The 12,354-nt window shown below is 43.9% G+C and overlaps 1 protein-coding gene across 4 annotated transcripts in view; it reads right to left on the reverse strand.

Moving 5' to 3' along the window:
- The window catches only part of zfhx4 (zinc finger homeobox 4), an 84,121-nt gene extending 72,329 nt beyond the window's left edge, over positions 1-11,792 (reverse strand). For 2 of the 4 annotated variants that reach the window (XM_059327372.1, XM_059327369.1), the window contains exon 1: positions 7,711-8,066. The gene's annotated coding sequence lies outside the window, so the exon portion shown is untranslated. Of the gene's footprint in view, positions 1-6,375; positions 7,155-7,710; positions 8,067-11,608 lie in introns of those variants that run through there. The other 2 variants (XM_059327370.1, XM_059327371.1) reach the window with 2 other exon arrangements.
- Between the last annotated feature and the right edge of the window lie 562 nt (positions 11,793-12,354).

Below are 12,354 nucleotides of genomic sequence, written 5' to 3' on the forward strand. Positions count from 1 at the left end.
AAAGGTAACGGCAGCTTCACGTCTGCACTGCTTTACAGAAATAAAATAAGTTACATCTGTACAGCAATATTGTCAAAGTTTAGAAATATCTATTGTGTTTGAATAGCCCAATCACTGTTTGCATTTGGCTCCCCTCCCTACCTGACTGTCAGACCACAGGAAAAAAAGAACATCCAGAGATGCAAATGAAAGACGAGACAGAAAGCAACAGAGAACATGAGACAGACACCAACAGAGATCCACAGAGAAAGCAAATCAGTGAGACAATATGAGAGAAAGAGAGAGGCCTCATTTTTTCAACAGCCTATTTTATTTGACCTAAACCTGAGAATCTTAGCCACCCCCATGGCCCACAGGACCTCAGATCAAACACAGCGAGCCTTCGAACACACGGCCCCGATTGTTCTTTCCCCACCCAACAAGCCCCCCCCCCTTCCATTTCCACTTTGAAATGAAAAGAATAAACATATTATTCTAAATGAAATACCCAGACCCATGTTTTTCCATGGCTAATATCCTGTATGAGATGGCTGATGCAAAATAGGCAGGAGAGCCTGAGAACGGGACGGAGCACAGAGGGAAGAGAAAAATCCCCCTCTTTCTATTTTCCCTTAAGAGACTGATGGAGACTGATGAAGGCCTGGCGAGATGAGAGAGAGACAGACATAGAGACATGAGAGAGAGAGGGAGAGAGAGAGAGGGTAACGCAATCCTGACTGGCGCAGGACCAACAGCAACAAAAACATTTAGATAACCGCGCTCAATAATGAACGATTTCAATGAGGACAAAAATTACATTTCCTACAGATAACATGCCCCCTTCCCATAACAGAGCCAGAAGAGCCCCGAAACCACGTCATGCTCAACAGTGGTGCACTGGAGTATTATGTTAGGGGAGGGTTGTAGTAACTATATTAGTATCCTTTTACCCCGCCAGAGACAGTACTTTACTGGTTGTAAGAACATAGAGTTGGCAGAGCTGAGAGAGACGGGGAGAAATATAGACCCTCTATGACAACTCGACTAGCTTCACTCGAAGAGCAACAAATCACTCCTCAACCGACTGAGCCATAACACTAGCGGTGGCACGGCTCAAACGATTACCGATCTGCAATACACACTACAAGGGCCACTCAAAATAACACTCCACATACACATAAGCAAGGATCGCTGCAGCGCACTTGATCCTCACAGGTGGTGCAGGTCACAGCGAGAACACCATCCCCACCTTTCCCATCCGCTAAGCACTCACTTCCTTTCATGCCAAAGTCTGTCAAGTTGTTGAGAGGGGAAGAGGCAAGAAAAGAGGAGATATAGCGTGGAAAGGAGGCAGAGAAAGAGAGAGGGAGTCTTTGTCCTCCTCCACTCAGCTCCAGCACGTTTCCTCCTCGGGTCTGGCCAGCATTAACATATGAAAGGCGAGGGAAGGCGTGCAAAAGGTCAAAGAAAGAGGATCCTGTCCAATGAGAGACAACAAAAACAGGCCACACCGGCCTTTGTGGCGTTCATGTTCTCCACTACCCAACCTCGAGCCCCTCCCTCGACCAGGGATCATTTCCATACGCCAGATGCAATAGCAATGATGACGGTTGATCATAAATTACTCAGAAAGTCGAGCCGGGTCATATGGAAGTCACGGTGGCAATTTTGAGCTGCGTCACCAGCCTGGTGTGCCCGCCTACTACTATCAGCAGAGCTCACACACGCACGCAGGCACGCAGGCATTCATATAAAACACACCTGCCTCGCAATTCCACAGTTCCCTCTACCAAGACGATATCCGACCAAATCCTTCGCAAACATCTCAATAAAGGAAATGTAAGAACAGTGTAGTTTGATTTGATCCATGAAAGCCGCTCCCTTCCTTCCATGTAAATGCTACCTGAGCCACATCCATCCACTACATAATTGCACACTCCAGTGCTTTAGGGATGCAGTTTAGTATATACATGAAGGCTTAGGAAGCCAGGAGTTTACCACAGTTACTCTATTATCATACATATTGCCTCACATGACAGCTTCCATCTGCTGGCATCCGAACAAACAGCCAAAAACACCAGCCTGGTGTTTCCGGGGTCCTCTCCAGCAAACAGTCCTCTACCGGCAACAGCGGCCAGAGACAGAGGGACTGGAGGGGAGAGAGGGAGGGAGAGAGAGAAGAGGGGTAGAGCATTTCATCTCTCTTTCATCTCTGTCACCCAGTCAAGCGTTCAATGCCCCATTCAGCGCCTGCCCAGCATTATGCAAAATAATGCTAATCCCCTTTCCCGTGCTTTCACACTTGTATAAACCGCCGTTCCTGCCTCTGAAAAGCAATTATATCAGTTTACATTCCTGTCAAAAAACAGGATTAGCATGCAAGTACTAGTAGCACCAACTAGGCCCAATCTCTATCCACCTTTGGCTAGCGGGAAGCACAGAAAATTAAATGTTTGTCCACCCTCCCCCTTAAAAAAGAAAGTCCCGCTGCTCGGTTGGGGGTAGCTATAAAGATGTGTTGTAATTAGATATTTGGATGGAATGAAAAGACGGCCTGAAAGTTTCAAAGGCAGAACTCCCTGTCCCTGTTATTTAGGCCCAAGCTTTTCTTTGCCAGAATCTCAGTCTTGTACAATAATCAAAAACAAATTCAGCTGTGTCGCTACACAGGGCCATACCAGTCTCACAGTCCCAGTCTCGCTTCACAGACAGCAGTGTGTTACACATGTGACACACACAGACTGACACACACACGACACGCAGCTGAACTGCTGTTGTCCCATCCGACACATTGCTGCCACATGCGCGCAACCTTGCCATTGCACGAGTGCACATGCAAACACACACACTGAGCAGACAAGGAAAGATGGCAGAGTATTTTTGAATATGCAAATGCTCGGACAAGCGGAACGTGTGTAAATAGGAGTCATTGTGTGCTGTTTGATCTGGACAGTCGGGCCTCTCTCTCTCTCTCTCACTCTCTCTCGACCCCTTTCATGTTTTGGGGGGGTAGAAGGATGTACACCCATCCCGACTGACGACAGATCAGGGAACATTAGTCAGCACAATTAGCCAGGTCGTCATGGCTACTAATGAAATTTGGCAAAGCGGCCAGCCAGAGACTTAAATGAGCTAGCTGGTTATGTGCTAGCACGGGGGCTGGCTGCTGGCTGGTTGCCTTACACACACCCATTATTCTTTTTTCTGCCGTGGTGGTACAATAGAGTCACTTGTATCTCAGCCGATACCCACCGGCGGTACAAGCTCTCCGCCTGACAATTTGCATATGTTAATATAATTAAGTGCTAATTACACTAAAACTCGAATATTCACAAGTACCCTCCCTGGGAGCTACGGAGGGGCTTGATCTCGTTCCAAGTCTTTAACCCTCCTCCGCCTCTCGCTCAGTGTGTGTGATAGAGAGAAAGTGTGTGTTAGCGGTGGTGCCCCAGGGCTGACAAAGGAAGCCCCCCTCTTTGAGACATAATGCTGAGCTGTTGCGGACTTCTTAGCTTCTCCCCCTACAGGCCTCGCTGAGCCAGGAGACCTTGACACTACTACTGCAGACCGTCACCCCTCACACACACACAAACACAGACTACATTTCCAAGAGAACATCGCACCTTGATCTTTCTAAAATTTTCAGCTGTTAGATAGCTCTTTGCATCAAAAACTACATGCTTTGAACAGTTGCATAATACATGTTGCATAAAACACTGTCTATTAAAAAACCTAAGGAAGAAGTGTGAAAGAGAGAATCTGAAAAAGACAACTTGGTCCATCAGAGTCAAATACGATGATCCAGTTTGGAAACCTTGAAATTAAGAATTTATTTTCACTTTATAAATTCAACCACCCACTATACGTGAGAGGAGAATGCTGGGTACATTCAATATTGAATCTCCTCAAAGCTGGTGACCAGAATGATAGCAGTTATTTGGGCCATAGATAAGAGACAAAAAAATCTACATGATTCCCCCCAGTGAGTATGCGTGTATGGATGTGAGAGTGTGTGTAGGCCTGCCGTTTTGATAATGGAGGACAGGCGGTTGTGCTTTTCACATCGTAATGGCCGTGAATCAGGGAGGAAGCCAAGCGGTCGTGCTACAATTAGAGCTCTTTTGTGCCTCTTCCTCTGTCTCTTTCTCCCTCTCTTTTCGTGTTTTCACTCGCTGACAATCTCCCTATCAAGGGTATGTTAAAACAGTCTACTCTGCTCGGCTGCAAAGGCTGAATAAGCGAGGGGATTGGGGGCTGAGTGGGGGGAATTCACACTGTGCTGCTGCTGGACACGCACGTATACATGCATGCACACACGCACCAGATGGTACAGGAAGGAGGATTAAATAAACACACATGCACAGACACACACCTATTGGCAGACAGACGCCTCTGTGTGCACTGTCCCTTAATGAATGTCTATGGGGAGTCAAAGGGTCCAAGCTCATTTAGTTGACTCTCAATGAGATGCAGCATTATGACTATGGTAATACGCTCCTCCCTTCCCCAATAATCATACACAGGTCATTGTGTCAGAGTGATTCATTTCTATCGCACACATACGCCAGATGTTATTACGCAGGAGAGTAAATCTCTCCAGTGGATGTCGATGGGCTTCTATGCAAAAAAGGCGAAAAGTGGAGGAGAAAGAGAAGAAGAAAAAAATATATTGTTATAGCAGTCTGGCGTGTAGTAAGCTATACTGTTCACCGAAGCATGACGGCTGGTAATGCAGGTTTGGATGTAGCTCTGTGTGTATGTGTGTGTGTGTGTGTGTGTGTGTGTCTTTGAGGGGGGGAGCTTCCCTTCACTAATACCTGCTACTCGGATTACCACAGCGTCTTAAGTATTCAACCGGACTCATATTTTCCCTTTCTGCCCTTTTAGCCAAATTGGCTGTCTTTACACTGTAAAGCAGCGATATAGCCCTCCTTACTAAGGGCCTATGGGGGATCCACGAAGAAGAACATTAAAATGCAGCGATAGCCTTGTTGCAAAGCTCCTCTCTATTTCTTTCTCTCTCCCTCTCTCTTTCTGCAGCAAAGGCTTCTAAATCATCCAGCCTCCTCTATTAGACGGGAGACTTATTGAGGTAGAAACCATAAAAAATGAAGAAGGGAAATTTAATCCCTGAAATATTGATTTGCACATTAATATCAGATAGGCAGAGGGCAATCTAGCCGGGTGGAAATGACACATTGTCGACCCCTAGGAGAGGCCCGAGCCAATCTTCTAGCTGCATGTGTCTTGGGCCCAGGAGTTATAGGACAGACTCAGCCCCTGTCTCTCTCTCCCTCTCCCTCTCCCATCCTCTCCTCCTCCCAGTACCCTCTCATCTCTCTTGCCCCCCCCTCCATCCGCACCCTTAATGAAGGCTGCAATGCTGAAAATGCATTAGCTTTTAATAATCAAGAAGCATTTTCAAGCCAACAGCTATTGTCCTCCCAGGGCTGTCAGCCCATCTCTCACACTATATGTTTTTGTATCCCTCCCCTCCACTGCTACGGGTAAAATGAACGTTACAAGCTGCTTAACTAACATGCAGAGATATACACACCCAGCCTTTGATAGTACTAAGACACCCCGTACAGAAAAACAAAAACAAGGGGCCTGGTCTTCTGCAAACATAAACCTCCAAAAGTCTCTCATTTGCAAGACAAGAAAATAACACAGAGGTTGTGTTTTTATTATAGAGTGAGACAATACTGTCATTAACTGATGAAATTCACTGCAATTAGACAGGATCATCTCCTCTCAAGATTTCACTTTCTTTTTAATTATTAGGCCGAGAATACATTTTTTTGTCATGAAATAAAGAATTTTTATGCAGATGCAATTACATCGTATGACTAGATCCACCATGTCCAACATTCATCAGTACTCATAGTTTAACAATGTGTAAATGGATCTGATTTAAGTAAACATTTAATTGATAAACAAAACAGGAATGATTTATTTAATTTAGTTGAGTTTTTATAATTTAAATATCAGCTTGTGTCTTTACATATAATAATAATGAAGATGATAATTGTTATAATAAAAATGATGATAATAATAATGATAATAATAATATAATGAAGAATTATGTTAATTAAAGCAGTGATAACGGTCCACATTTGCTGTTTGAGATTCTAAAGGAAACCCCGTATTTTGTGAAAAAGTATGCTTACACTCTATATATAAAAACCTGTATGCATTCAATAATCCAAACTAAATTAAAAGTAAAACAAATTTGGAAAAACCGTTTTAAAATCCTCTATTTAGGGGGATAAATACGCTCTGAAATCCATATAAAAACGCCTGAAAGCCGTGTATAAATAGAGATAGTGCTGCCACCGTTCATCGTACAGTCTCTTCACACACACTCACACACACACTCACTACACCGTTACATACCCGGGTTGGAGACTGACTGGCCCCTTGGCCCTGATGTTTTGTTTTTTTTTTCCTCCCGTGCGATCGATGTCCCCCCTGTCACTGTCGCGTCCCAATCCGAGCCAAGTCTATACCTCAAAAAACAGCCATCAGGGCGCAAAAATACCTGAGAAGCCCTACCTCTGCGCTCTTGCTTCTCTAAATTGATACAAAACAACACCAACCGACAACTTAAAGAAGATGTTGGAAGCCGCATCTCTGGGATTTAAGAGAGGGACAATTTATATACGGATATGATAAGCCCACCGACGCGGATGGGGACCGAGGGTGGAAATGGAACTTATAGACTGTGGATAAAAGGTGGAAATTAAAATGTGTCAATATCAATAAAAAACAGCAGAGTGTGAGTTTTGGATACATTGTGATGTTTCAAAATGCCGGTGGTAAAGAAAAAGATTAGAGCCAGGAGTTGGCTGGCTCTAAAGGGACTCGCCGTGCTATCAGTAGCCCAACGATCGCTCTCCCTCCTGGGCGACGCAGCCACCCACGCCTCGGTAAAGTGAGACTACTTTTTGAGCGCAGTAGGTCAACATGTACGGACTAGAATCGTCAAATGTACACTGTCTATGTGTCGATCATTTGCTAAAGGTGTTATTCCGACTATTTTAAAGATATACACTTTCGCACACGGAAGGGGATCGTGTCGGGAGTCTGATCGTCACTTTGCTGGTGAATGTCTGGAAGGTGCATGAAACCCGATGTGTTCAAACTGGCTTTGAGCAATGCAGTGCACCTGAATTATCTCTATAAATGAAATATCTGGTGGTTGGGGACTGAAATAATGTGCCGGGAAGTGAGGAGGGACATGAAGCCGGAGCCCTCGACTAGAAACAAGCTGGGAGCGGACATGTCCGAGGGATCGGACTCCTGGAAAGGCAACACCACATCCGCACTGCAAAGCCACAAAAGGAAAGAATCGCTCATCCCGTGTCGTTTTATCTAACGTGGAGTATCCAGTGTGTCTCTCCACCACACAACACGTAACAATAGTATAAACTTTACAAAAAGGCAGGTCTGGACGTGGTAGCCTACTGTAATAGCACGGACACATGCGTAAGAACGCCTCCGACCCTGTCAGCCGCTTGTTTTATTGGAGCCAAAGCGCCGGAGTTGCACTAACATCACGATATCCGCCTTTATTCTGGACTAAAAACACCCAGCACCTGTTATCCAAACAGCCCCGATGTCAAAGATCCACCAGCGAGATAGATAATCGATAGCCGACCCCTAAATTTAACACACACCCCAAACTACTCAATAAAAGTTAAAGGGAGAGGTAGAAAGGAAAAAACTTACTTTCTTCCCCCTCCAAAGCCGTCACCTCCGCTTCTCTCTTTGCTCTTGGGTTTATAAAACAGTCACATCCAGCGGCTTGCGTAATTGGACAATCAAAACGTGGAAAAACAGGGAAAATTACAATAATCCTCCAACTTTATATTGGGAAAAGGGGGTAAAACCACAAATGTCAAGCGTTTAGAGAGCTATCCCTTATTTTGGTTCCGGTGGCGGTGAAACGACGTGTCGACGGGCTGCCTCGCAGTTTCTCTTGTGGACGGGGGTCGGGAAACGGAGGAAAGGAAATGAAAATCCGATATGTCTTTATTCTGCTAATTATTATCGTTTTAGCCCTGTTTAAAAAAATGGCTGATTAAGTTGAGTGCGCATGTCTTTGTGTGTCTATTTCCCGATATGCACTCTGGGAATGGGTAGAGAGACAGAGAGAGAGAGAGGGCGAGAGAGAGAGAGAGAGAGAGAGAGAGAGAGAGAGAGAGAGAGAGAGAGGGAGGGAGCAAAAGAGAGACGGAGAGGGAGGGAGAGAGAGGAGAGAAGTGTAATTAGTGAGTTGATCAACAGTCTCCACATTGCAAATGACGCGCACACGGAGCCCTGGCGGCCGCATAGGTCTATGCTCGCAGAAAAAAAATCCTTTTGTATGGTTTCTCTCTAAGGGCCAAATCACATGTAGAACAATGGACAACCGCTTCCTGTACACCAAACAGGCTGGACTCACAATTACTTACAAGTACTTAGAAGTCATCTTTTTCTATAAAAACAAGTTTTGCAGATGGATATTCCTGCACAGAAACGCACACAGCTCCACACACCTTCCCTCGATTTGATTCAACAAATATTATTATTCCCTTCTTCCTATATGATAATAACCCGTGTATAAGCTCAGTTTTATTTTGTTGATTATGACACTACAAGTGAATTATATATTTTAGAAGATGCGCAGAGTCTTTGTGGGTTCCGAGAAACGTTCCGAGAATATAGAAATACATGTGAGAGTTTCTGAGGTTTGGAACAATTTATGAAAATGAATAAAAAATATATGGACTTTAGGAATAACACTTTTTATCACTAATGTGCATAAAAACACTGAAAAAATACACCCGATGCGGAGAATCAAAACCATACATCCATATTGTGTCGCGCATCAAAACGGGCCTGCACGTAATGTATAATTCGTTTTATAGGTAATATCATTTATGTACAAAAACACAAAATCTATTCACACACAGGAGAGTAATTGACGCACACGTGGATGTACGTTTTGGTCTTTTTTATTGTATTATATTATAATATATTGGATTTTCTCGGAGTGAGGAGACTGTATCTGATCTGTTGCATATACAAAGCTTAAAAATCAAAGGCACAATGCATCACAGTAATCCACCACATGTTGGAAAGTCATCACTGCCCTTTCGGGACCGCTGAGGCCCCGTGTGGGTTCAATAGAGCCAAACTGCAAAATCCAATACAGGGTCACACAAAAATCCCCCTCTCTATTCAAAGCTCCATTCACTGGCGTTTACATTTAGTGTCCTTACAAAGTGCATCGGTCTGTTGGCCCTATATCCTTTCAATGCAAACCGTTTACTGTGTGTTTCACCCCCGGTTTCTTAATAGTGGCTTTTGGGCAAGAGGAAGACTTTACACAGTCTCAATCGGGGAGAAAATCAAGAGATCTTGTTCGCCTTCATGGAAAAAATCGAAGCTGGGGGTGAATTGAACTGCATGAGCCGGGGCTTGGGATGTGATGATAAGGCTGCTGCTGGCAAGTGAACTACTAGGTCTACTTTGCAGCCACATTGACTGGACTGCACCCATACCAACTGGATCCTTAAGAAGCCAAGAGATCCGAGCCCGACCCGACCTGAGGCTGTTTATTCTGGGTTTAGCGAGGTCTCTGACAAAGGGGGGTGGGTGGGTCGAGGTGAGGGAACAGAGGCGTCACTTTTCACCCGGATCCAAGGCTCCTGCTGCCTCCGCTACTGCTGCAGCTGCCTCCCTGTCCTCCAGGGGGGTTTTCTAGCCCTGTCAGCCTTGGGAGGCGTCGCTCACAGACGGCTTGGAGAGGCGACTCGACCCGCTGCTGCAGCGGACGCGCATAAAAGTCCACCGGGACCGTGCGTCGAGCTTCCCAAAGCTGTTTGGAGTGGACCTATTTCTAATGTGCGACTTTATACATCTAAACGGATGACTTTTGTACGCATAAACCATCGTGATTTTTTCTTTTTTATTATAGGTTACGAGCATCTGCATTTCTGAGAAAGGATGTGCTTATTACCCACTTTCTATGATTAAAAATGTGCGCGCTGTTGACATTTTCAGCGGAGTTGCGCTGCCATTTTATTTGTTTTCAGTGAGAAAAAGAGAAAGTACAAAGCGGATTTAGAGAAGTGATACAGGCTGCCGCTTATCTTAACCTCCTGCGTTTTGTAAATCCCCCCGGTCTCCACCCTCCCTCTCTCCCTGCAGACGATGCTCTTTCTCCGGAGGACCGCTTGACAATAGACCGCGTTAACTAATATTTCGGCCCATTTCCATATCAGCAGCATCCTCAATTAATTATAGATTTTTATCTGCAAACTCCGGTCTGCTGTCTTGCATGTGTGTGCCTGCTTGTGTGTGTCTGCGTGTGCGTGTTCGCGCGTGAGTGTGACAGTATTTGTGTGTTCTAAAGCAAATAAATTAAATGTTTTAGTGGCATCACGAGAAACATAGAGCAGGATGGCTGGAATTAAACTCTTTTAATTATAGGTATGTGAGTGTGTTTATTAAAAATTAAAGTGTTTTATTTTTTAATGCATCTGCTGGTATGAAAGGTAGGATTGAACACTCATAGTGATCTTATGCCACTTCAGTGGATCAATAGCTTTGAATCGTTCGGAGATATTACCTTAAAGGCTTGACACACTGAGAGATGGAACCATAGTTACTCCATCGATATATTCTCTCAAGTCAAACTGAAAAATTGATTTTTATGTGTTGTAATTTAAAAAAATAATAATTTAGTCATTTATGTAGCCTGTCCTGCATGTTTAGTCCTAACGGTCAGCTGGTCAGTGTTTTCTGGATGCATATAGACTTCCACCTTGTTTGTCCTATGCGCCGGCGCCCTCATGGGGTTGCAAGGCTGACCCCTTAGCCTCCTCAGGACACACACACAAAAAAAACACGCAAAAGCCCACAGCTCTGACCCGCAACCTGCCACAGTGACCCACTGGCCAACTCCCGTCCAGCAAACACACAAACAGCCAAGCTTCACAAAGGCCCATAAAACAGACAATAACAAGTTAAGAGTAACTCTTTCCACGCGTCACACCAACATAACACCCACTTCACTTCAATTAAACCAAATAGAAATGCTTTAAAAATATATTTCTGTCAAAATATGTGCAATAATCTTAAGTGCACTTTAACCAAAAGAAAAGAAAAAATAAATAAACAGAAAAATCTTAGAAATGTAAAGTCACTCGTAAATTGTCATCTGTGTTAAATTAAGGCGCAGAGTTGCAAAATCAATTATTTGCAAATAAATCAAAAAGGCAGAATTATTTCTGTGATTTCAGCGAAATTAATGTCAAAGAAAAATGTTTCCATAACTTGTTTGCTGACAAAACAGTCCACAGAGAAGTAAGCACAAACAACTGGCTCTTTAGCAGTAAAAGAGGAAAACGTAGTAAAACAGTGGGACAAAATGAAGTTTTTGCTCATATATGCTCAACATAAACTCTCTCGACGTTTTCACACTCAGCCCTAAAGCCATCCAACAACGCTCCATAAATATGCAATCGTTATAAAAACTTCAAATATTTCCTCCTCTTACCTCTTTTTAAATCCCCCAAAAAGCATAAAGTATAATAAGCCATTGAAAGAGAAGAGAAATAAAAATGTAGACTCTCGGTACCTTTGGTATAAAACATTCCGTTTTTCTTCTTTTCTGTCTTTCTCTTGCTCAGTAGCGATCCGATAATAGCATATGGAAAGTGTTTTCAAAATGCCCAGATTTGGCACATTGTCATTGAAAAGAGAGGAGCGCAGTGATGCGGTGCTACAACAGGGGAAATGAGTTGCGGATTGGACGCAGCCCGCCTCGGTGCGGACTTATCCCACTTTAATTTAATATTCCGCAATCACACACACTAGTGATGGCATATAATTCAAGGAGAAATTCAGAGGGAAGGAAATGCTTTTGTGTGTGTGTGTGTTTTTTTTACACCACTTTATTTGATTAAGGAGAGAGGCAGCACAATATTGTGTCTTTTTCACCCTGTTTCCCTTCTTCTCTGCCTTCCCCCATCCCGAGTCAGTTTTTTTATATTTTTTTATACATGAAACAATAGATATTTATTTGTTTGTATTTAGATCATTTATTTAAAAATCAACAACTCCCGACTTCTTTGCGGATCGGTGTCACACTGGAATCATCCCTAACATAAAATCGAGACCCATAAACGCTTGTTTGTAAAACACTGAACCCGAAATCAATGTATTGGGACATTTCAATCGATTATATAAACGAAAATCCATACGCAACATGAGACCGGTATCAGCCCACTCTTCCGCTCCCTTTTAAGAGAGAGAGAGAGAGAGAGAGAGAGAGAGAGAGAGAGAGAGAGAGAGAGAGAGAGAGAGAGAGAGAGAGAGAGAGGA

The sequence above is a fragment of the Centropristis striata genome, chromosome 23 (assembly GCF_030273125.1).
Source record: "Centropristis striata isolate RG_2023a ecotype Rhode Island chromosome 23, C.striata_1.0, whole genome shotgun sequence".
Lineage (NCBI taxonomy): Eukaryota > Metazoa > Chordata > Actinopteri > Perciformes > Serranidae > Centropristis > Centropristis striata.